Below are 24791 nucleotides of genomic sequence, written 5' to 3'. Positions count from 1 at the left end.
GGATAGGCTCCAGCTCACCCCGATGAGGACACATCATACAGAAAATGGATGGATGGAGGGAGGTTTCATGCGAGAAGAGAGGGATGTGTCGTAAAAGGTGTCTGATGGATGTAGAGCAGGAATAAGAGCATCTTGATACCGATCCTGGCCGTCGACAAGGATGAGGAGGACAATAGAAGGCAGGGAGGAAAGGTGTGTACTGGCAACAGGGGAATGGCCAGGGAGGCACAGACAGAGCGAGATGGAGCCGGAGAGGGAGCAGAGGCGAAGGAGGAGGCTCAGACGAAGGGTGATGTCACCTCTAAGAAGCAGCCAATGAAAGGGAGGCAGGCTGAGGGGGAGCGAGGCCGAGGGTGTGTTTTTCTCTCACTGCAGCATCAGCACAGCTCAGAGGTGCGCAATCACATTGCATAGTAAAGAGCAAAGAAGACGGCGACACCGAGCCAGACAAGGAATTGTTGGAGGAAAAGGTGCATCTGTGGAGGTAAGAAGAGCTTTTTGTGTAAAGCCACATAAAAATGGGCTGAGAGGATGCATTTGGTTGTTATATTGAGGGCATCTCACCTATGGCTCATCTACTATGTCAATTATGACTCATGTATATTTCATAGTGAAATGTATCTTCGCCTGCAGGAATCATGCTAAGGGTAGAATTAGAGGTGTAATTACCTGTTTACATCCAGTTTGGGGGCCTGATCTACCTGCTACTAACCTGTTGGACTTTCTCTGACTCTTAATACATAGGGAGCATGGCATGCAACAGGGTCTCCACTGATATCATATTGTAGGAAAATCATATATGCTTATGTCTTATTGACTTCCACTTACACACAGTCGCCTTTCTTTGCAGAAAATCTGCATAACTGATTAAAAAAAAAGGAAGGGGGAAAATGCTTTGTTATTCCCGACTGCTTTGAAATGAACACCAATTTTCTCCCGTTAACTCCTCCCCCAGCTAAATAGCTCAGTGGTTTGATGTTAAGTACAGCAACCCATGACAGCATGAATGCAACAGTTTCCATTGACATGGAGCATGAGGCTAACATTGGTGGGGAACATCACGGGTGGAACAGACTACAACAATTTTCTGGTCTGCTGCTCGTCTCTCATGATCTCCTGGCAGCGGCAACGGGCGCTTTACACACGCATCCTTTGGAGGCAAGCAAAGTGAATAGAGATTCAAATAAGGTGAGGCCGCGTAGCCGCATGTGTCGTCATGTGGACAGAGATCACAGGAAGTGAAAACAAGGGTGGGGCAGTGCTGACATCCGCCCGGAGGTGTGTGCGTGAAAGGCAGGCGCTCACCTGGCTGCATGCCATGTAGATATACACTACACTACATGCCTGACATCTACTAAACAGCAGGGAATGGTTGCAGCAGTTGTGGTCATGCCTATTTCAGTGCCATGAGCAACTACATTATGGTAATGGTAATGGTTTTATTTCATTTGAACATGCATCAGATTCCAATTGAGTGCATCCCATAATCAGTTCCCAGTTCCACATGTCCAAAAGGAGTAGGAAGAAGCAAAGCTTATTAAATCCTACCCCTCCATCTGGTACTTTTACAATCAGTAACTGTTACATTTGTTCACTTTCTGCTTTCCATAATACAGTTTAAGGTTGTTTTTTTAAATAATGCACCTCGTACCAAAGTAGGAGGTGATATGACCATCCAATGACATAATGGGTACCATAGTAAGTGTCAATATAGTGATATATATAGCACATCATGACTGGTTCAAGACTCTTCATCCTTGTATTTAGCAAACATCAACTGCTTGTATTGTTTCTTGAATTGGCTCATCGTTGTGCATTGTTTGAGGTCCTTACTCAATCCATTCCATAGTTTGATTCCACATACTGAAATGCTATGGCTTTTTAACGTAGTCCTAGCATAGAAGTGTTTCAAATGTACTTCTTCCCTGAGATCATAGTTCTCCTCTCTTGTAGAGAAGTATTGGATGACATTTTTAGCTAATTGTTTTTTTTTTAGCCTTATGCATTATTTTAGCTGTTTGAAGGTTAACTATGGTTTAAGTATTTGTGATTTTAGAAATGTCTGCATGATTTAGATATAGGTATACATACATTTAGATATATAGAATCTGCACATGAAGTATTTATTACCAATGTATGTATACCAGTGGAGCGTTATTTGCTTTTTCATCTGGTTGATTTTTTCAAGGGGACCTGTAAATGTAAATGTCCAGTGTAAAAGTTTCAGATAACGAGGTTTGGGGATTTGGAAGTGAAGTTTGGGATGGCTCAAAACGCTCAATTTTGAAAGGTGTGGTAAAACTGCTGCTTTGTGCTTCCTTATATGGTTCATAGTTGGGAAGGACTTTCGGCGTGTGACCAATCAAAGCGGAGTGGGCGTGCCCAGAGTGGAACAAATTCAAACAGATCATTTTGGCAGGAAGCACAAATCTAAGGAAAATACAGCTGGAATAGGTGCAGATTCTGGAAGATATAAAAAGTTTTCTGTTTTGGTTATTGTGTGTAGCTGCTCTATAGGAGCACTCTCCATGTTGCTGTTGTGAAACTTGACTTTCCCTCTAGTGGGACATTTTTTTAAATTTTGTTTATTTTTTATTTATTGTATTATCTGCAATATTATAAAATATTTGTTATACAAATAAATGAAATGAATATATTGTACAGGATGTTGCCTAATAACATTTTCATTGTGTTACTAGGGAAGTATAGTGAGGATGTATAGTTTTATTTAATTTGATAACAAAAGTAAGTACTGTAACCCCGACATTCCAACTCTATGATTATTTTTGCATGAAATACTAGAAATATTTGATACAGTTCTGGATTATATATTATACAGAAAAACACAACAACTCAGTGTTTTAATGGATTTGAAAGTGAAAATACACATGAGATGAAAGGAAGCTAGCTGCAGGTGGGGGTGTTTGAACACAGGTGGCCCACATTAGGGCGCGGCCCAAATTGAAAATGGAAAAAAAGCATGGTGAGAGTGGCAATGGCTGATGACACAAGCCTATAAAAGCGTGTTTTTTGTGAAAGAAGTCGATGCCGTTTGTACACAGTGCATCATCACGTAGCAGCTGATGCATCTGGAGAGTATGCTCTCGACACCTCCAGCCTCACTTGAAGACGAGACAGCAGCCTTGGCTAATACTGTATGCTGAAGAATGTAATCTCCCTCCTCTGATGCTGGCCTTTTAATTGAGCTGTTCCATCAAATGCAGGGATGAAAAGTAGGCTTGACGAGAGAGACATCCGGAAAGCTGAGTCTGGGTGGAAATGTGATGGAAAAAGGCACTGTAGGGGGATTAAGATGATGGTGGTTACATCTTTTAATGCATGTACTCCCTCTTAAATAAGGGAGAGAGGGAGAGGTCAGCTATTGGTGAAGACAGAGCAAGGTCACAAACAAGATATGAATACTAAAGAGATGCAAATGGAGTCTATGTTTATTGCCTTCCCGTGGGTTTGTTTCTGCGTTGTGTATTTTTGACATATCAACACGGATAGCTTGGGTAATGATGTTCTTGAAATATTTTGCTGAAAATCCCCACATTAATGACACAGTAAGAAATAAAGGGGAACTATTATGTTAATTTTTCCACCCTTTGTATTGAGTTGTGGACTCCTATAGAGCAGCTACACACAATAACCAGGACAGTAACTTTTTAGATTTTGCAGAATCTGCACCTAGTTCAGCTGTATTTATCTAGTCCAAAGTGCAGTTATAATAAATCAATAAAGTTTGTAGAGTTGATTGAAAAGTCTTTGGGAGCTACAGGCAGCTCATGTTCTACTGGCTGGAGACCCCTGACTTACCATGTATGAACTCAGAGTGGTAACGTAGCACCGTGGCGCTCAGGAGAAGCCGAACGTGTGGCAACCTCTTTTGCTTGAGAGATAGTGCTCATTGTCGGACACACTTTGTCAGAGGCGCTGTTGGTACGGTGGAACTCAGGAGCCGGACGTGAGGTACAGCGTGTCGGAAATGAATGCACCTTTCCCGGTGAGAGCATGGTGCTTCTGGCTCCAGCAACAGTTTGGCGGATATTTCACGTTCACGTTCACAAAAACAGTCCCGTGTGAAATGCCATTGACAGGTGAATTGAAAATATTTTTCTCTTGCTGGGAATCACCAAATACAATAACTTCTGCCTGAACCGAAGTAAAATACATAAGGAGGCCCGGCCCTCTGTGACATCACAAAGTAGAAGTTTAACCACGCCTTTTGAAACCAAGCGTTCTTTCAGGGCTCACTTCCAAATGTGCAAAAGTCATTATCTGAAACTTTGGCTTGCTTAAACGCCGGAATACAACATTCTAACTACATTTATAGGTCAGAAAAGTTGAAAAAGCATCATAGGTCCCCTTTAAAACCTGACGAGTTACAACTGTATTGCCGTTCTAGTTTGGTATGTTTCATTACCACCCACAAAGTAATTAAAAATGTAAAAACATCATGACTCTAAAAATTTGACACCATAACCTGATTATTACCGGATAATGCAGAAGCTTGCCCGGGTCACTGAGCGGTCAAGAAGTCAACTTCCCTCCTTTAATCAACTCAGCTAGCTAATTGTGCAGGCCAACCCTTTGGATGAGGAAGATAATTATGAGACTTGTGATATTCTAAGATTGTTAGACTTGTTTAGTTGTATCCAACGGTTTCTTAAAGTTCTTTCAGCTATCACTTATAAATCCAGCTGTTTTAAACACTTTGCAGGTGACAATGTGAAACATTATATTTGCAAGTAATTAGCCTGGATTAGGAGTAAAGTGGATAACAAATAAAACCTGAGAGGAAGAGACACTTTGAGATATTTGAGTTGTGCATGAATTTTCAGAGGCTGGCTTGTGTCCAAATGTTTCAGTGTTGAGCGTGTAGGAGGGAGAGGTCTGCTTTCAGTCTGACAGTCAAGAGCAACTTGCAGTGGCCTTTTGTTCCTTCACCACCTGCTTTAGCCTCAGGAAACCTTCTCCACTCATGCCCACATTCTCCTGTGTTTCTGATGATTGCTGATTGCTTGGATGATGCACAATAAACAAACATTCAATAGCCTTGCTCTTGAAGCAGGGTGAACGGGGGGGGGGGGGGGGGGGGGGGGTTCCAACTATAGGGGATCACACTCCCTGGGAAAGTCTATTCCAGGGTGCTGGGGTGAAGGGTGCACCTGTTGGTTACACCTCTGCTACAGGAGCGTCAATGCGCTTTTCTTCTGGACCAGGAGTTAGCCCAACCGGTCTACATATGTGTGCTTTGTGGACTTGGGAAAGGCATTCGTCTGTGTCCCTCACAAGCTTAGTTCACAGTAAGTGTAGCCTGTTTACGATGAATGTTGGCCTCCGCCAAGGCTGCCCTTTGTCACCGATTCCATTCATTCTCAGTGTAGCCAAGGCGTCGAGAGAGTCCGGTTCAGGGCCCTTAGGTTCTCATCTCCGCAATTTGCGGACAATGTGGTCCTGATGGCCTCTTCGGGATGTGATCTTCAGCGTATACTGAGACGGTTTGTATCTGAGTGTGAAGCTTCTGGGATGAGACTCCTCCAAATCAGAGGCCATGGTTCTTAGTCCTGAAAGGGTGGAGTGCTCCCTCCGGGTTGGGAATGAGCTCTCACTTTGTTCCCACCCTCACCACCCTCACCACCCTCACCTATGGTCATGAGCTTTAGGTTGTGACCCAAAGAAAGAGATTGCGGATATACCCCTGGACTGACTCTAACAGACAGGGTGAGGTGAGGTCACAGTAGAGTCACTTCTTCACTTCGGGAGGAGCCAATTTAGGTGGCCTCTCGGACGCTTCCCTGGTGAGGTGTTCCGGGCATGCCCAGCCTGGGAATGAACGCCTTGGTGTCCTCCCGGTGGAGCTGCAGAAGGTGTGGGCTTTTCTACTGAGACTGCTGCCCCTGCGACACGGACCCCGGATAAGTGGAGAAGAATGGAATGAAATGGAATAGCCTCACAAATAAACTCCCTGGAGTTTTCCACACAAACGGCGCACACACCTACAGGAGGCCGTCATCCGGCGCCCCTCCCAACCGCTCTTTGATGGAAAGTGGGGCCCACTGAGTGACAAGTTAGGGGGTCGGCATGCTGTCAGGGTCTTGCTGGAGAATACATTGAGGTGATTTATGGAGCTGGGTGTCAGATGGATTAACAGGCCTGCTGCCTCTAAACGATCGTGTATGGAAGCTGACAAGGAAGCCTGGAGATGAGAAGGGAGGCAAAAGATGGAAAGATTGATTGATTTCCAAGTGAGAGGATGTATTGGATTTATATTGCAGTTCCACTCAACCATCTCTGTCTCTCCCGACATGCCCAACTTTGCTCTTTCCCTCGATGCAATGATACTGTATGACTGCACTTAAATTTAAATTTCATGTTGAGTACTGTAAATGTGTACATGCTGGCAGGTCTGTCCTCACATTGAAAGTACTCCCTCCTTTGGCTGAAAGTTGAACACCATTGAGAAGCATTGTTTTCTACAGAACCCCCAATAAAAGATAAGGTCATACACGCAAAGCCCTTGAATGACCTTTGTGCCTGCATGTTATATTTTTGTCCTTCACAAAACTGTCTTTGTCTCAGAAACACAAAATCCCCCCAGCGTATGTTCATCCGCAGCTCCATGAAAGAAGCGCTTTTGTCCCCAGCAGTGACTATAATTACACTGAATTGACCCTCTGTTCTTTGTTTCCAGGCAATATTCTGTTGACTATCAGAAGATCTTCTGTGCGTGGCAGCCATTATATTTTTGCACATCATGGTAGAAAAGGTCCTCGTCAGGAAATTTGTTTTGCTGAGGGAAACAGACCTTCAAAACTGGGCCCTAAAAAAACATTTTGGATATTTTATATAGACCCAATAATAGCACATCATAGGTAATAATAAAGAACCATGAATAGCACTAGAACCAGATTTGTCCCTAGAAAAAAACAATTCACCGACTGGGCCCGGCTGGGCCACACGGGTGAAGGCTTGACAACCAGCCTGCAAGCCCCTCCCCTAGACCTGGCTCCAGGATGTGGCCCGGGTTCCAGGCGAGGTGCTGGAGGCAACTTTTACCTTTTTGCCAAAAGAGGCAACTTTTTTGGTTTGTCTGTTCACTTTGAAATGTTAGTTTTTCTCAATCAATTTCTTTTTTCTAGCCAAGTCATGGTTCTCTTTGAAGATTAGTGACATAGGAAAAGGATGGATTGTTCCCGGCATTGGCTCATTTTTAGTGACGTCACCACGTTTGTTGTCACATTTGTCACAATCCGCACCGTTGCTTGTGTGACAGTTTTTGTTTTCACTTTGTCAGCCTTAGTTCCTACTCTCATGCTCTTATTTTGTACTATTTCCTGAGTTCCTCCACTTTCTCTCCTACACGCACCTGTTGGTAATTTGTTGATTTGTATTTAGTTCAGCCGGGTGCGTGTTCCCTTTGTTGGTGCTTTGAGTTTTTTGTCGTGTTGTATGCCAGGGCTGCAATCGCTTTTTGAAAATAAAGCTAGGCTTTTACATGCACCTACTCTTCCTCTCTGTATCCTGGGGTCGCATCGCAACACAGACATGCCGAACCGACAACATTAACCGTAAAACGGAAAGTAATTACACCTGCAAACCACTGCGATCGGCCCGCAAGCTTGATTATGTGTTGTTATATTTCCCATTCACTTTAATTGGTCATGAGTCCGTAAAGTGCCATCACTGAGTCCGGATCCGGACCGAGGGCCACCATTTGCTGATGGCTGGTCTGCAGCATGTGTACAACAATACACCATAGTAGAAGTATAGAAAGTGTTGTTGTGACTAGTGTGAGCTTAAGCGTTTCTCTGTTTGATAAAGGATGATAGGCAACCCATCTCTTTCAGAGTTGGTGGGGTATTCATGCCCCTTCCTGGAACACCACCCATCCCTTTAGCGCCCTTTCTTGCCTTCACACATAGATCTCTTAAATTTGTCAAAGGTTTTTTTACTGCCTCCTGGTCTCTTCCAACAGTGGCAGCAATTTCTCTCCAATAGTTATTGACCACGGTGATGTTTCTGAGTCCGATCATAAAGATGTCTGTATTTTTTAACCTCCGCCACCAGGGGCTCTTGCTTGTCCGTCATGATTTTCCACGCAGGGCTGTCTGTGTAGTTCGAAAATTTCCTAGGTGCACGGTGCGGAAACAATAGGCTGTGCGGACCTCACGGATGTGTCAAGCATAAACCAAGCTGCACTCATTCCCAAATGAGCTAACGTAAAAACAAACACAGTGTAACTTATTGGGAGAACACTGCCACCAACCTTGATTACTTTGCTCCAACTGTTCATTAATGACCTGATGTGGTGTCGTTGGTTTTTTGTGACGTATTGATTTGTTGCTTCTGCATTTTTAATGAGACTTGGGAGGAAGGGATGTTGATGCATCCCCTTGTCTTCAACAAGCTTTTTTTCCTCAAATTATTCACAGTGGATTTTTCCAACACAGATTGACTTTCTTGGTCGCTGTATCTGGTCAACCTTTTTATATTAAAGCAACCCCAATAACTCGGACTAGCCCGATACTCATTATAAAAGAGTATCCGTTACGGATACGAATGCATTTTTGTATGTAAATGAGTACAGCTGTCAATTTTCCATATCCGTAAGGGAAATCCTCATTGTGTTTGTATACGGTTCGGTTGTAGTTCGGAATGAAGTTTATTTATTCTATTCACTCTTCATGTTCTGTGATTGGCCAGTCCGACACAGCAAACACCCCTGTCTGTACTGTGTATGAGGCGGTCCGAAGCCACGGCGTACTGTCTACTTGCAAAAACATGCGCAAACATGCGGATTTGGGAGCACGCAGACACAACATTGCACTTTTAGTTAAGGAGGAGCTTTCACTACGTGCCGGGAATAAGTCGCTTGTGGATCCGATGTTATCAAATGGATACACTATACTGGATCGTTGCAGGAAAGACTACACAGGAAAGACTCTGTGCCGCTCCTTCTGTGTCTGTGAACAGCACATTGTAGAAAGTAACTCAAGAAAAACCTGAATGTTGCAAACAAGTTGATACTAAAAACTAATGAGTCTGACATCACTTACACACATACACCATACACAGTACACATGTAACCGAATAATAATAAATATAGCAACTTCTCATCGACCCATGTTAATTTCAGACTTAAAATAATGTACTGATTTAAGCCACGCCTATTTACAGTTAACCACGTATATAGTAACCACGGTTAACCCACTTCCGGTCCATGCCCTGCCCATTTAAAAATAGACACCCACTTAAGGTTTATGACCCACCCAGAGTACAGATATGGATACAGATATTTAGATGGGTTAAAAGATACAGATAGTGGTGTACTCACTCATCCCTACTAATAACAGGTAGTATTAAGTGAGGTAAGCGGGTGTATACAAAATACGTCACGTCATTTGGCATTGCGGCGTTGGGTTACTGTCCCCACTTAACATCTCATTGGATTTAAGTGTGATTTAAGAGATTTTCGGCCCTTTGTATTTAGTTGTGGACTCCAATAGAGCAGCTACACACAATAACCCGAACAGAGAGCTTACTCGATCTTCCAGAATCTGCACCTATTCCAATTGTATTTCCTTGGATTTCCAAAACGGTCTGTTTGAATTTTTTCCACCCACAGCCCGCCACTGGGCATGCCCGCTCTGCTGTGATTGGCCCCACTCAGCTTGGTGAGATAACAGTTTGTACAGCTCGTACCTCGGCACGACCTTATAAGGAAGTTTGTTGCTAAAACCGAGCGTTCAGAGCCATCCCAAACTTCTTTCAGGGCTCACTTCCCTCATCATTTGAAATTTTGGCATGGTTTAACACCGGAATACAATACATATGTACAATACATATGTCCCCTTTAAATAGCCGGTGTGTGACACACTGTCATATCCGTTCCACATTAGTTTATTTGGCGTCCTCAACTACTGCACTTGTAAGCTTTCTGCATTGATATCTGTTTTGCGTTGTTCTGTGTCAGCCATGATGGTGTCATTAGGCTTGGATTACAGTCAGTGGGAGGAGATCTGGGTTTGAGTGGGTTGTAATCCCCATAGAAGGGCCTAATTTAATCTTACCTACTGTGCCATCCCATTACACACTACGCCCACTGCATGCATACATGGATGTACGCAGGCGCTGGCTTTAGAGCAGCAGGTGAGGGGGGCATTCAAGGGGGGGCATAGACAAGAGAAAGAGAGTAGGCTGATTAGCAGGAGAAGGATTTGACCACGTGGAAAGAAAATGTCAAGATACAGGGAAGAAGAAAGAATATTATTTATTGTGAAATTCCAACCTAAATTAAGACACATGTTGACTTTATTGGATAATTTTCAGATCAAAACAAAAAATGTACAATAGCCATATTGTGCTATAACAATCTGTTTATTATTATGGTTGCAATGTGCCACACAACACAGACTATGTTGTTCAAAACATAATTTCTATTAGAGTTGGAGACACTTTCTCATTCAATAGCATGTCTGTCAGAATATTGATAGTGCAGGTTCTTCCAATTGTGATTTGTGTGTGCATTGATGCAAAAATGCCATTCAGCCTCACTAAATATTAACTATGACTACATGATTTATTTAGGGCTCTCAATCGATTAAAATATTTGATCACCATTAATTGCATTTTGTTCAAGGAATTAATCCCATTCAATCGCAGATTCAATACGTTTTTATCTATAATAAGTAGGGGAACTCTCTTTCTGGTAAACGATTCGATGTGCAACAACAACGATAATTACATCAAATTTTATGTAAAAGGAAATTATGGGCCATTATTTAAAACAACACCGTCAGCAAGCACATTTTTATATTACTATTTTTCTTTATTATTAGAATATTAGCTCTTAATCTCATCCACAAACATTCAGCAAATACAAAATATGAGCGAGTGAGACCTCTCACACTGACACAAACATGCTTTTGTTTATTTATGATACTGGTTTTAAATTCTAAATGTTTGTGAGTAAAAAAGCCTGTTTAGGAACATTCGTAAAGGATTATTATTAAGAATTTGCCACAATGCACCTTTCCTTCATGAAATGTACAAATGAAAATACCTAAAACATAGGGCAATTGTCATAAAACATTTCATACCAATTACAAACCAAAGGCCATTTTTCTTTTAAAACAAAAATGAAAACAGAAATGAATCATTGTATTACAGTAAATATTATTTTATTACAATACTATTTCCACAGTTTTTGAATGTTTGATGCGATTTCCGATTTGTCCTACTTTTCCGACGGTCATTGAACTCACCAACGCACAGTTCTCCGATGCAAAGAGGGCTGTATGGATGTATTTGGATGTATTTTACCCCTTTTTCTTTCACCTCATACTTGTTCCCGACTGCTGATACTATGTGGGAATGCATAAAGGTAAGATTTGATGACTTTGAGTGCTAATGTGCATCATTGTGGTAGTTCCATGCTAAATGGCTAACGCTAGCAAAACACTGGACTTCAGCCACGGTCATCACATTGACAGCCCGTCAATAGCCGCTGGAAGTCCAATTTAGCTTTCAGTTCGATGCCAAAATCATCAGAGAGATGTAAAAATGTGAAAAGCACCGGTTAGTTGGGCCCCTCTTATGCCAAGGTAGCACTGTATATGACAATAAAAACAATACCTGCACTGCTCCAGTCTCTGGCAGGCCATGGAATCCGTGATAAGTCAAACACAGCGACGGTAGATACAAATAACTTTGGTCTTGCTACAAGAGCCATCTGCCAGGGCTTTGAAGCTAACTTTACCAATCTAAATACTCTTTTCTTTCTCTATTTCCCATCTATATTTGTTCCAGAGTTACTGTGTGTCAATCAAACAGCCAAGAGGAGGGCACGTTAATCACACGGCAAACTTTTGTCGAACTTTGACAGCCCTGATATTTTTATATCAACCTTTCAGTGGACTTTTACTACTAAATCTATTGGACTTATGATGTGTGAAGTTGTAAAACATGAAACCAGTTTCAAGTCACAAACTTGACATTGGACAGAGATATACAATTTGATTCACACTTTATTAGTATCACTTTATGTAACAAATGAACATTGTGCTGTAAGTCATCCTGTAAGTCATGCAAAAAAAAAACTTGAAAAATAAGCTTTTATATAACTCATCCTGTTGTTTTCCTCACAATTCCTGGCCTACATCCGTTTTGTCATCCATCCTTATGCTCTCAAAGGCTGAATAAATCACACGCACACACTTCCTCTCCGCCGTGTCAGCGTCTTGTTTGTAAACTTTGTGTTCAAATCTGGATGTTGTTGTTGTGAGTTTGCTCTAAGGATTGATCCTTGGTAATTGGCCCAACATGCTGGGCCTGAGCTGCATGTTAGAGTCTTTACTTAGTCTAAAACTGACTGTTTACAGCAGCTTGTGGCACTGTGAGCTAAAACTTTATTTTTCTCTTTTTGGGAGCCAGATGCACTCAAATTACAGTTCTTGTTTGCTAATCATTTGATCTCCCTGCTGAGGAGAGGACTGATTGATGCTGCAGGCACTGATAAGGAGATGCGGGGTGAGGCTGCTTGTTAATACGAGGAAGAAGATGAAAGGTGCATTTCCCCAGAGGAAACACAGGATCAACAAGAGGGTAAAATAGATTTATTCAGGCGTACACATGTCACTTGGGGGAACGGAGGGAGGTGAAGGGAGGCACGACAAAGAGGGGCGATGTTAGAGAGAAGGGCATTGGAAAGATCATCTCCTTGTGCGTCTCCTGCTGGGCGTGGCAGACCGGAGACATTTAAAGGAAAAGAGGTGCAGTTGCTAAAAGCATATTTGGCTGTATACTGAGTATTTAAATTAGCATGCTGAAATGACTCCATCCCTAAAATATATCACTGAATTAAATAAGCCCCCCATCCCATAAGAACAGACAGTCCAGACAGTCTTATTTATTTCCGTGCACGCAGGGAGACAACAAGCCAACAATAAATACGTGACGTCCTGTGCTGCGTTCACTGTGATTATTTGAAGGGCGTCTTTGCCTCCGCCTGCCTGTGGGGCCTGTCTGTCTTCACAAATGTCCTACAAAAGCTGTGTGCTCTATTTAGTTTTCATTAAAAAAACATCATGAGGTGTTGTCAAGTAACACAATGTTTTGTTTTGAATGACGGTACTGCGGTGTCCTACATACGAGGCAGCATCAGGAGCCAAAATGACAGGGACGCTACTGGAAATGCTTCGTCGTAGATGGCCACGGTGTATCCCCCCTGGTATGACAGTCACGCATTCTTTCAAAGAATAAATAGAGGACCACCTCCATATGTTTCCTGTTTGGTGTATACAATACTTTTGTCCATAAAGTTTTGACTACTTGCTGTACTCTACTAGTGTAATCATGCAGGAAAAGGACCAGTCACACACACCAGTTGGACACAAGCTGTCTTGTTTTGTGTATGTGTGCGTATCCTGTAGATGTGGCCTGCCAGACCTTATTGACCAACGGCTTTATGAAAAACTCATCAACGTGGTTCCTTAGCCGCAGGAAAAGGTCAGCATGCCAACCTGTATCCTTCTGGCCTTTTCAATGAATCTAGACTCCCCCCTTCCTCCTTTACACTGCACTATTTTAAGAAAAATGAGGAAATGTAGCATGCAGCCTCTTGTAAAGCATAATTTGTCGTAATGTCATCCAATACTTCTCTACAAGAGAGGAGAAATATGATCTCAGGGAAGAAGTACATTTGAAACACTTCTATGCTAGGACTACGTTAAAAAGCCATAGCATTTCAGTATGTGGAATCAAACTGTGGAATGGATTCAGGGCTCTACATTAAAAACCAAAATGACTTGCCCATGGGGAATCCTTAAGGTGAGAACTACTTGCCCGAACTTGCCCCATGTAAAATGAAAAGACTGCCATAATGATATCATCTAATTTTTGTGGCATCACATGAGAATCTCAAATAAAGATTAAATGATGATCATTTCTTGTGGTTGTTTTCCTACATAGATCATGACGTTCCATGGAAATCTGGATTGTCAAGAGACTTCTAGGCACTTTGCTTTGATAAATAAAAGTACATTCATGATTGAATAAACATTGTGCTTTAAAAAAATTGCCACACTACCTTACACATGGTAGTCGTAGTAAGCAGTGATATTTATAAGTTGTGCACCACAATGAAACATTGAATAGACACATTTGTGTACTAGTAAAGTGTTTTTAATCCAGAAAGAAAAACTCAATGGTCAAACAATAATTTGTGAAGCAAGGGTGAGAAAAATACACAGAAAAATGGAACGGCTAGATTTTGTAGCTTGTGCAAAATCAGCACTTGGTATTGGATCTAATGGGTGGTGTTTCATTGTGACCACTTCAAATTGTCACAGCAATGTGATTCACTCACCTGTGCCATCATTTGATTTGCTGCCGCTAATAAAATACTTGTTTAGGAGGCACTGTTTCATCACTTTTTGGTCTTTTCCTTCAGAAGTTGTTGAAGAATTAGACAATGTTGGCAGGGACGCCATGATAGATGTTTTCACAGTCAAAGGATCGCTGCTTGGTTGATCGCGAACAAGAACGGGTGTGGACTACGGACCGCGGTTTAAATAAACGATTCTGATTGGTCCATTTCAAGATTTGCAAGGATTGGTTTGCAAATTACCACCAGAATTACGCAGTCCGTGTTTTACCATTCACCCAACAAGAACCGCTTTAAAAAAAAACTCTTCGCAGTATGGCAAAGTGCACTTGCCCGACGGGAATATCACTGATTGGATTTACTTGCCTGAATTTTGTTTTAACTTGCCCCGGGCCATCGGTACATCATTATTGTCGAGCCCTGGGATTGAGTAAGGAGCTCAAACAATGCACAACGATGAGCCAATTCAAGAAACAATACAAGCAGTTGATGTTTGCTAAATACAAGGATGAAGAGTCTTGAACCAGTCATGATGTGCTATATATATCACTATATTGACACTTACTATGGTACCCATTATGTCATTGGATGGTCATATCACCTCCTACTTCGGTACGAGGTACATTATTAAAAAAAAAAACAAAAAAAAAAACCTTAAACTGTATTATGGAAAACAGGAAGTGAACAAATGTAACAGTTACTGATTGTAAAAGTACCAGATGGAGGGGTAGGATTTAATAAGCTTTGCTTCTTCCTACTCCTTTTGGACATGTGGAACTGTGAACTAATTATGGGATGCACTCAATTGGAATCTGATGCATGTTCAAATGAAATAAAACCATTACCATAATTTAGCTTTTTTGGTTAGTCTGCCTCTTTTTGTCGTTAATACATATTAAGATAAATATATCCTCATGGCAGATGGCACACACATAATTCACTGTCTGGTTTCACATTGAGCAGGTCTGAAAATGGCTGTGTTCCAGAAAATGTCATGTCCTTCATTTCCTTGCACCGCTACATGGTGACGCGTGCGAGGCGGTTCTTGCAGGAGGGATTTACCGAGAAGGGGTCCGCAGTCAAGACAAGGTCTGTGCGCCTCAGATAACACTGCAGCCTTTCATAGAGTCTTGGCCTACTGCGAGAGAGTGCGGATTCCCAATCCAATAGATCTCAGCTGCAGAGTCCTTTGGTAATAATTGGATTTATTTACAGACCAGAAGCGGTTGCCTGATGATAATGATAACAGATGCGATGGGAGTTAGTAAGCCACTTAGAGGTCCGAGCCTGTAAATTTCCCCAGACTATTTTTCCTGATAGCAAGGTTGATGGGGGGCTATCTTTAATTTGAATGTGATTGAGCTAAGAAGATGTACCGCTGGATGAAGGTGTTCCTAAGCTTTTATTTGGGGAAAAAGGGGTTGAGGTAAAAGAGTTCAGCGAGAGAAAAGAAGTGTGCTTCAGATGAGAGGCAATCAGCAGGGAGCAGACGAAGGAGAAGTAAAAATAAGACCAAACGTCTGCGAGATGGGCCGATGCAGACAGGAGAGGAACGTGGGGAACTGACTCAGAGATGAAGGTGCAGGAGAGAGGCGAGGGGTTGTGTATGGTTGCGGTGGTGGTGGTGGAGGAACATGTGGGAGGGGGATGGGTAGAGTAATATTTACTGTGAGTGGCTGAACTGCAGGAATCAGGAGGTTGTCATGGTGATAGCAGGGTGAGGAGAGAGAAAGGAGGCATGGGTATTGACACCTAGCCTGGACGCTCACACAGGTTTTCACACATGTCTGCAGGCATGAGGACATCATATGTACATATATGTATGTGTACATATATATATATATATATATATATATATATATATATATATATATATATATATATATATATTATATGTGTGTAATTAATGCATAATAACCAACAACTATGTGAGCTTTACGTCGCCACCAGATGTGCTGTCCTGTTTTCATGAAGCACTTTTCTGCAAACAAATTTAAGGGGGGTAGTTTCATCCCGCAGGATGAAGGAACTGGGACGCACATTATTTTCCACGTTTACGAAGGAACACCTTCCTAGCAACCAGCTAGCAAGGGTAAGGCGGGGTGACGTGAGAGCGTGGGGAGTTTAAAAGCACAACAAAAAAATTAAAACAATAAAATTAAATAAAATTAAATAAAAGCACAACGTGTACCGTTGGCCGGACACGGTAGTGGCTCCTCCCACACTGAGCAACGTCCTCCTGCGGTGGCTGTTCACTCTGGTTCTCCCACCTCTTTGGACGCACCACAGGGTAGCATATCTGACATTGATGCCCTTTGCCCGGGCCACAGTGGGCGGCTTCCCCCGGCCAACCTCCATGGTCGTACGGAGGGATAACGTATCCAACATTAATGCCCCTGACCGGGCGGCTTCTCCTGCTGTGCAATCTGGACTGGCCGACACATTTGCCAAAAATTGTGTAGCCCGTGTGTGTGCTAACACGCACATCAGGATATAACTTCCGCTTTAAGTTAATTACTAAAGGCCTTCATTTGGATCAAGGACCGCCCTGTGTCTTGACGGACAGCCCATCGGATCTTCCGGCTCAGCAATTTTTGGGGGTCTAATTTTCAAATTCACATTTTAAAAAAACAAGGTCATTCTTTTTTTATCCAAGACGTGTCAAACCCTAACACAAACGTATCGACCAAAAACCAAACCCTGAATTTTGTATATGTTTGCACCCCTAACACATAGTGGTATGTACACAGTATGTACAGTATATATGCGTATGAAATCAACCAAGACTAGCATACTGGACACACACTCAATGCAAAGCTCACACCGGATTATTTGAATGGCAGGCAAATCCCTTCAAACTGACTCTTCATGCAAAGCCAACAGTCGTTGGAGGAACTCTTCGCTGAACCTTTCGCTGAACCTTTGTATCAACCATGTGATTTATAGTGAATGAGCTAATTTAACACCAAGTTGTAAATATGACGATGCGGTATGAACTGTATGTGTGGAAAACGTGTTGAGTTGGACTTAGAAGGTAGTTTTTCATGAAATGCAACAGTAATAGTAATGGTAATGGTTTTATTTCATTTGAACATGCATCAGATTCCAATTGAGTGCATCCCATAATCAGTTCACAGTTCCACATGTCCAAAAGGAGTAGGAAGAAGCAAAGCTTATTAAATCCTACCCCTCCATCTGGTACTTTTACAATCAGTAACTGTTACATTTGTTCACTTCCTGCTTTCCATAATACAGTTTAAGTTTTTTTTTTGTTTTTTTTTTTTTAATAATGTACCTCGTACCGAAGTAGGAGGTGATATGACCATCCAATGACATAATGGGTACCATAGTAAGTGTCAATATAGTGATATATATAGCACATCATGACTGGTTCAAGACTCTTCATCCTTGTATTTAGCAAACATCAACTGCTTGTATTGTTTCTTGAATTGGCTCATCGTTGTGCATTGTTTGAGGTCCTTACTCAATCCATTCCATAGTTTGATTCCACATACTGAAATGCTATGGCTTTTTAACGTAGTCCTAGCTTATAAGTGTTTCAAATGTACTTCTTCCCTGAGATTATATTTCTCCTCTCTTGTAGAGAAATATTGGATGACATTTTTAGCTAATTGGTTGTTTTTAGCCTTATGCATTATTTTAGCTGTTTGAAGATGAACTATATCAGCAAGTTGAAGTATTTGTGATTTTAGAAATAAGGAGTTAGTATGTTCTCTGTAGGCGGCATTATGAATTATCCTTACTGACCTTTTTTGCAGTACATTTAGCGAGTGAAGATTGCTTTTATAGTTATTAGCCCATATTTCCACACAATAAGTAAGATATGGTAGAACCAGAGAGCAATAAAGAGTGTGGAGTGATTTCTGATTGAGAACAAATTTTGCTTTGTTCAATACTGAAATATTATACAATATATATAGTATGAATAAAAAATTGTATTAAAGTTTCATATGGAGGCTAACCAACACTTCTTCACCATCTGAACTGCTTGTGTTGTTGTTTCCATACAGCCATGTTATGTGCACTCTCTTTCCACTCTATAGATGGAACGGAAGACCTTATGTTTGATTAGATGGGGAGCACTTAAGAGCAATTGCTGAATTTGCAACTGTAAAAAAAGTTAATGGGATTGACTTGAATCCTGTTGGACTTGGTTTATCATTTAGGGAATGCAAATGACTGCAATGACTCCATCACTTCTACCTGGAGTTTACATTTGCATGGTTTCAAACTGTTCTGTTGCTTTTTGTTGTTGGTACAGGCTGGTCGTGTTTGTGCTGCATGCAGTGCTGCAAGTGTGCCTAATGTGTGTGTTCTGTCAGGTGGGTTTCTCTCTCATCTCCATGGCATCATGCACCAATATTCCTCACCTAAATGTGTTTCTATGAATGCCCTATCAGTTAGCTGCTGTGATGGGGGTTGTGGGTCACATACATACAGTACATGAACGCCTCCCCGCTCTTTGCGTTGGCCTCGTGGAGGCTGCAACATGTCCTTGTGTGTCACCCAAGCTGTCCTCCAGCCGCATATGGGCCACTTATCACCTGCCTCCAGGGACCACTCCCTTCCCTTCTTGTCGGTCTGCACCAGGATGGGCTGCACAAGCATGCTCAATGCAAACCTGCAGCCATGCTCTCACATGATGCAACCCATGCACGTTTCCCCCCTTCATGCCATTATATGACTCGGTTGTAGTGCCTTGGCCCCACCCTTTCTCTTCTTTACAGCCATTTGCTTCATGCTAGCCTGTCTCGATCAATTTTGGCTGCAGTAGCAAACAAACAAATACCTGTTGGATTCTTCTCAAATGGTCATCTCTGATGGATGAATGGTTTATGTTGACAAAACAACCCGGAAAGCGAAGGTCAGCATGTGCATTGAAATAAGAATAATGGCTGCTGGAATAGCTGGAGGAGGAGAAGTGGAGCGGGGGAGCTGACAGTGAGAGACAAAGATAGAGGAAAGGCAGGGACTAGGACACAGCAGGCGACAGAAAAGAAACAGGGAGTGGAACTGCGGGAGAAGCTCACTCCTGATAGCTCCTTATAATTTCATAATGTCATGATTGGCCCTCACTCTTTACCTTATCTAGGACACAATGTAAGCTATAGGTTCTCATTAGAGCATGTTCATGCTGTGAATAATAATATGAGGATGTGCATGGCTAAGAGGTGGGGGTGTTTTGGTGCGTCCCATCATATGCGCTGCGTGACACCAGGGGTGTGTCTTGTAATTAGCTTTGTGCTGCAGGCTGACAGTTGTGAGTGGTGCCTTAGCTGAGGAAGTCAATGACACCCACAGGCTGAGTCTCCTCTTGTGCTTTCAGTACAGCATCTGCACATATCAAAAATATTTAAGATTCCCCTCTCCCAGTGAGCTATTTTGTATGCCTTTCACTTACAGTGGAACTAAAAGGGGCACTTCATATATTCCAGTACAGATGGATCTTACCGGGTGCATTGATTTCACAGAGCTTATAGCAATGAATGCTCCTTCGGCCAACAACAACTTAGGCAGAGCATTTGCTATCACTAATTGGAGCAGACTTTGTGAGAGCCGCTGCTGCCGACAACTTTATACTTTTATAATGTTGCTGGGTGCTTGGCAATTCCAGCTAGAGTTCAAACTGGGTTTAAAGCTGTCCATTGTTTGAAATCTGAAATTGACTGATTGAAGTAAGTAAGTCATCCTTGAGACTTTATTATCTAATTATATATATAATTATTTCACATATATGAGCTGTGTGAAGTTGCAAACATGACAATAAACATAAGCATAACTATGTCAGCCTTGCTAAAAAGCACTCTCAAAAGCACTGTGTTCAATATTCCAAGCAGTTTTCCAAATGACTTTATATCAGCAGCCACCACCCAAAACAAGCAGACACTGTCGGTGACTGATGCACGATCGTGCCCGCTGTCCTGTCCTGTAAAACTCAGTGTATTTTATGAAACAAGTTTAAGATTGCAGGTGCATACTGCCATGCACTTAGAGGGGTGTAATATTTATTGCCAGCCATAAATGCAGAATGCTTGATGCCGCCCTTGTGCCACTCCTCAGTGGCTGCATGCCTTGTAGAGGCGGTCGCTGTGTGTGACTGGCCAATCACAGAGCTTGAATTTAAAGAGTGAATACATAATGAGTATTTTCTTTAAACACGAATACGGATAATGACGAAATGTACTCGTTTTATACTCGTATCCGGCAAAAATGCATTATCCGTAACGGATACTTGTTTATAAAGAGTATCTGGCTACGAGTATCACTACTAAAAGTTTCATTGACAAAATAAAACCATAATGAAAAAGTCACTTCCAATGTCTGCTCTCACTGGGATGCCGACTAATGGGATGGCTCTCTGTTTCAGCTGAAGACTTGTGCTCCCCATTGAGCTGGTAAATTCAATTCCAACAACTCCATCAGCTTACGTTGCCTCTCGGTAGTGCTGTGCAGATGGATACTGAAATATCAATACCGCCGATACCAGATCTATGGGCTCTAAAATTGATTGTCAAATCATAATATCGATACTTTGACACTTCAGTTTTTTTAGGTCATGTATATCATCAGCAGGAACACAATGGAAAGTAACTATATCCTTCTGTAGTCCTTCTCTAAATGATATGCAGTTGTTTAAAATAACTGAATACATTTTCTGATGTCTTATTTTGTTTTTGTCACAAGCTATGATATAATTTGAAGAATTCACAGAAAAAGTCAATTGTGTGTTCATGTTCCCAAGGATTGTCGATGATTCCCCCAAAAGTTAGGTTATTCTTTAAAAAAAGAAAGAGTTTAAAAAAAATAAAAAATTTGCCTACATAGAAAGGGTATTTAAGGTGGCCAATTGAAAGTTGCATCTTCTCTAAAGAGTAGCACCATGGTAGCCTCAAAACAACTGTCACATGACCTGAGAGCAAAGATTGTTCAACATCATGGTCTAGGGGAAGGATACAAAAGCTAGCTCAGAGATTTCAGCTGTCAGGTTCCACTCTGAGGAACATAGTGAGAACATGGAAGACTACAGGAACAGTTCTAGTTAAGGCCCGGAGTGGCAGGCCAAGACCAGCTCCAAAGACCTACAACGTGATCTTGGTGCAGATGGTGTCACTGTGCATCCTTCAACTATGCAGTACACTTTTTACAAGGAGAAGCTGCATGGCACAGTCATGCGGAAAAACAAGTACAACGTTCTGAACAACGAATGGCCATCTCAGTCCTCAGACGTAAATATAACATAACATAAAGAGGGCTGTCCATGCTTGGAAACCATCAAACCTGACTCAACTGGAGATGTTTTGGAATGGTCCAAAATACCTTCAACTAGAAGCTATAGGAAGCATTTATTTATGGAAAAGGAGGATCTACTAAATGTTGATGTTATATTTTGTTGGGGTGCCCAAATTTAGGCACCTGCCTACTTTAGTTTGATTAATTATTACACACTTTCTGTAAATCCTATAAAGTTCATTTCCCTTCTCATCTATCCCTGTGTTGGTCTGCTATATGATATATTTACCTGGAATGGATGATCCCAACAACCAGGGATTTATAAAGGAAAATCTTGACAATTATCAGGGGTGCCCAAACTTTGCATACCACTCTATTTACTTCCTTACATACTTACTTATACTTTCGGCATACATCTTCATGTGCAGCCTCTAGCTGACAGATTATGAGCTGTAACCAAATGAGTTTATCAGTTGTCTGTGGCAGTGGGGAGGAGCTAACACTGGCTCGGGGCAGCAGCGCTCCATCTGGTAGGCCTCCTCCATTAGCTGACAGGCAAGATTAGCTGACCTGCTGACACAAATCCTGATCTTAACCGATACAAACACACACACAGGGAATATGATACACTCTTGCATAAGAGTAAGTGTTTGGGAGCGTCTACTGGTTACTAATGCCGTGATCTGATTAGCGGTACTCTCATTGTACTTTATTTGGTTCTCTCCATTTTATTTTTGTCTTTATTAATTTCTCAAATGTTTGTCAATTTTCCATTTTGATCACCTACTCAGTTCTTAAACGGATTGTTGGGATTTTTTGATATGAAGGTGTATGACACCCCCATAAGCAGCGACTTGGGGTCCTGTGCCCAGTTCTGGTTTCTGGTTTGGTCTGGGATTTGGGTGCTGAGGAAAGTAGTTCCAGCATGTTGCTGGGGACAGTTAAGTAAAGCATTTGGCTTCTCAAAACAATATGCTTTCAAAGGCATCATACATTTGCATCACATTTGCCTACTAGAAAAAATCAGACCACCAAGCGGGGAGGGAGTCGCTGTTGACGGACTTCACTGCTTATGGGGGTGTCATACAACTTCATGTCCAAAAATCCCAACTATCCCTTTAACTGCCTGTCCGTCCACCTCTTTTCTCCATGACTAACTTCATGTATTTATTTACAAGTCTACTCCAATCTTGTTGAATTATTCACTTCCTTTTTAGTGTACTACCTTCTCTTACATGAATAAATACATAAATAAATCAAGCATACTTCTTTTGTGCTCCTGTCAGATGGACGTAAGTCTTTGTATGTCGGAGACTTTGAGAATGATTTTGTTTGGATGCGTGCAGAACAGTTTAAAAAACAGTTAAAAACAGTTTAGACAGATGTCATTTTTTGTAGCTGAGATAGCAGCTGTGATGTCATGTCATGTTTCTGGGGGCTGAATATGATGGCCTCCAGCATTTGGACTACAACATGACTGTGTGTGTGTGTGTGTGTGTGTGTGTGACAGCCTGTCGATTTGCAATAAATGAATGATCAGGTTTATGTGCATGCGCACACGTAAGTGATATTGTGTGTGTGAATAACTGACTTTCTATGTACAAAAGGCAGGTTAGCGGTGGAGACAGTGTTGTCATGGAAACAATGATAGAGTGAGCGTTGGCTGTGCCCTTGTGGCTCCTCGACAACCTTTTGTTTTCCTTTCCTATTTACCTGTAACCTTTGGTGGAATGCCTGAGGCAGACGGGTGTGTCTTCAAGAGAGGGTTGTAGATGTGGCGTCCACACTTGACTCTAGCGGAGGTAAGGCTCTGACTCCTGCGCTAGTATGCTAATAGCGGTATTGATAAATGTGCTGCCCATGTAGCATGTTTCCCAATATGAGCCAGCTCTGCACTTTCTTTTCCAGCCAGTAAATTTCCATTTTGTGTTGAGCATGGATCATCAGCCCTGAAACACAATCCATTCCGTCTTTTTCAACCACCAGGCAGTGATTGCGTTTCCACTGTGCCATACAGCACGTTATCCATTCAAGTTACAGATACTGAAATCATCAGCTGGGTTGCCTATTGTCCTCAGAGTGCTACTGCAGCAGGTTATTAAATCAACAGAGGAAAGGTAATGCAGGAAGGCTTTTAGTGTCCGGATGCAGAAGGTGGATGAAAAGGAGACAGGAAAATGAATCCACATTGTTTTTGATCAATTCTAAGGCTGAGCTCCTTCATAAAAACCCTTTGATAAAACATTTAAAAGGCTCCCGGGAGATGTAATCTTTCACATGGCAAATGATGGAAAACATAAATGAGTGGTAAGAGACAGCCCAAGTGGGTAGCCAGTGTTATTCTAAGTGATTTGTGGTATTTTCCTGCCATTGCTGCACTGACTCGTCTCACTGCAACAGCCTCATGCATTAAGTATAGGCCTGCCAAGGAGAGCAGGAAGGCGGGGGAAAGGGGGGGCAATCAGGCTTAGACAGGCAAGAAAGCAGCTATGGATGGACAGCATCAGTCTGGGACCAAAATGAATGCACATGGCAAAGGGGGCAAATAAATTATGAATTTGGGTGAATTTGGGGCAAATTGTGCCACAGGAAGCAGATTTCTATGAATAATTCACTCCGAGGGGGGCTGTTAATCCACCTCCCACCATTACCTTGTTCCTCCTCACTTTTACTAGCCATTGACCCTCATAATGTCTAACTACTCTGACCCTTAACCGTCCATTTGTCAAGTGAGTGCTTTCTTTGTTTATATCTAAATCACGCCATCCTTCTCTCCTTCCACTTCGACTCGTTTTCCTCCAGAGACGAACCATCGGGGAAGGAAATGAGTAGTAAGACGCTCACCCTGCATTGTCTCACCAAGTGCACATCTTCACAGCTGGAGGCGATTAAAATTTAAAAGTGAGGCATGACGGGACACAGAACCTGCACACATGTTTGATTTGACGCAGACACGCACACACACACGGTTGCCTCGATGGCGTGTCAATGTGACTAATTAGCTTGGAACACCTTAGCAACATCCAAAATGTTGACTCAATGCTGAGTGTAAAGCATTTTGCCAAATAAAAGAGAGTAATTGTTATCTAATACTGTAGATGCCAATTGGGGGTTAAAGCGTCAGCAGAACAAATATGAATGAATTATTGTA

General features: G+C 42.0%; 1 protein-coding gene across 5 annotated transcripts in view; it reads left to right on the top strand.

Moving 5' to 3' along the window:
- The first annotated feature begins 322 nt into the window (after positions 1–322).
- l1cama (L1 cell adhesion molecule, paralog a) overlaps positions 323–24791 on the top strand; it is a 50105-nt gene continuing 25636 nt past the window's right edge. For 4 of the 5 annotated variants that reach the window (XM_058085142.1, XM_058085141.1, XM_058085138.1 and 1 more), the window contains exon 1: positions 323–484. The gene's annotated coding sequence lies outside the window, so the exon portion shown is untranslated. Of the gene's footprint in view, positions 485–652; positions 1189–24791 lie in introns of those variants that run through there. The other variant, XM_058085140.1, reaches the window with a different exon arrangement.

The sequence above is a fragment of the Doryrhamphus excisus genome, chromosome 10, assembly GCF_030265055.1.
Source record: "Doryrhamphus excisus isolate RoL2022-K1 chromosome 10, RoL_Dexc_1.0, whole genome shotgun sequence".
Taxonomy (NCBI): Eukaryota; Metazoa; Chordata; class Actinopteri; order Syngnathiformes; family Syngnathidae; genus Doryrhamphus; species Doryrhamphus excisus.
This window is presented reverse-complemented; position numbering and strand designations above follow the sequence as displayed.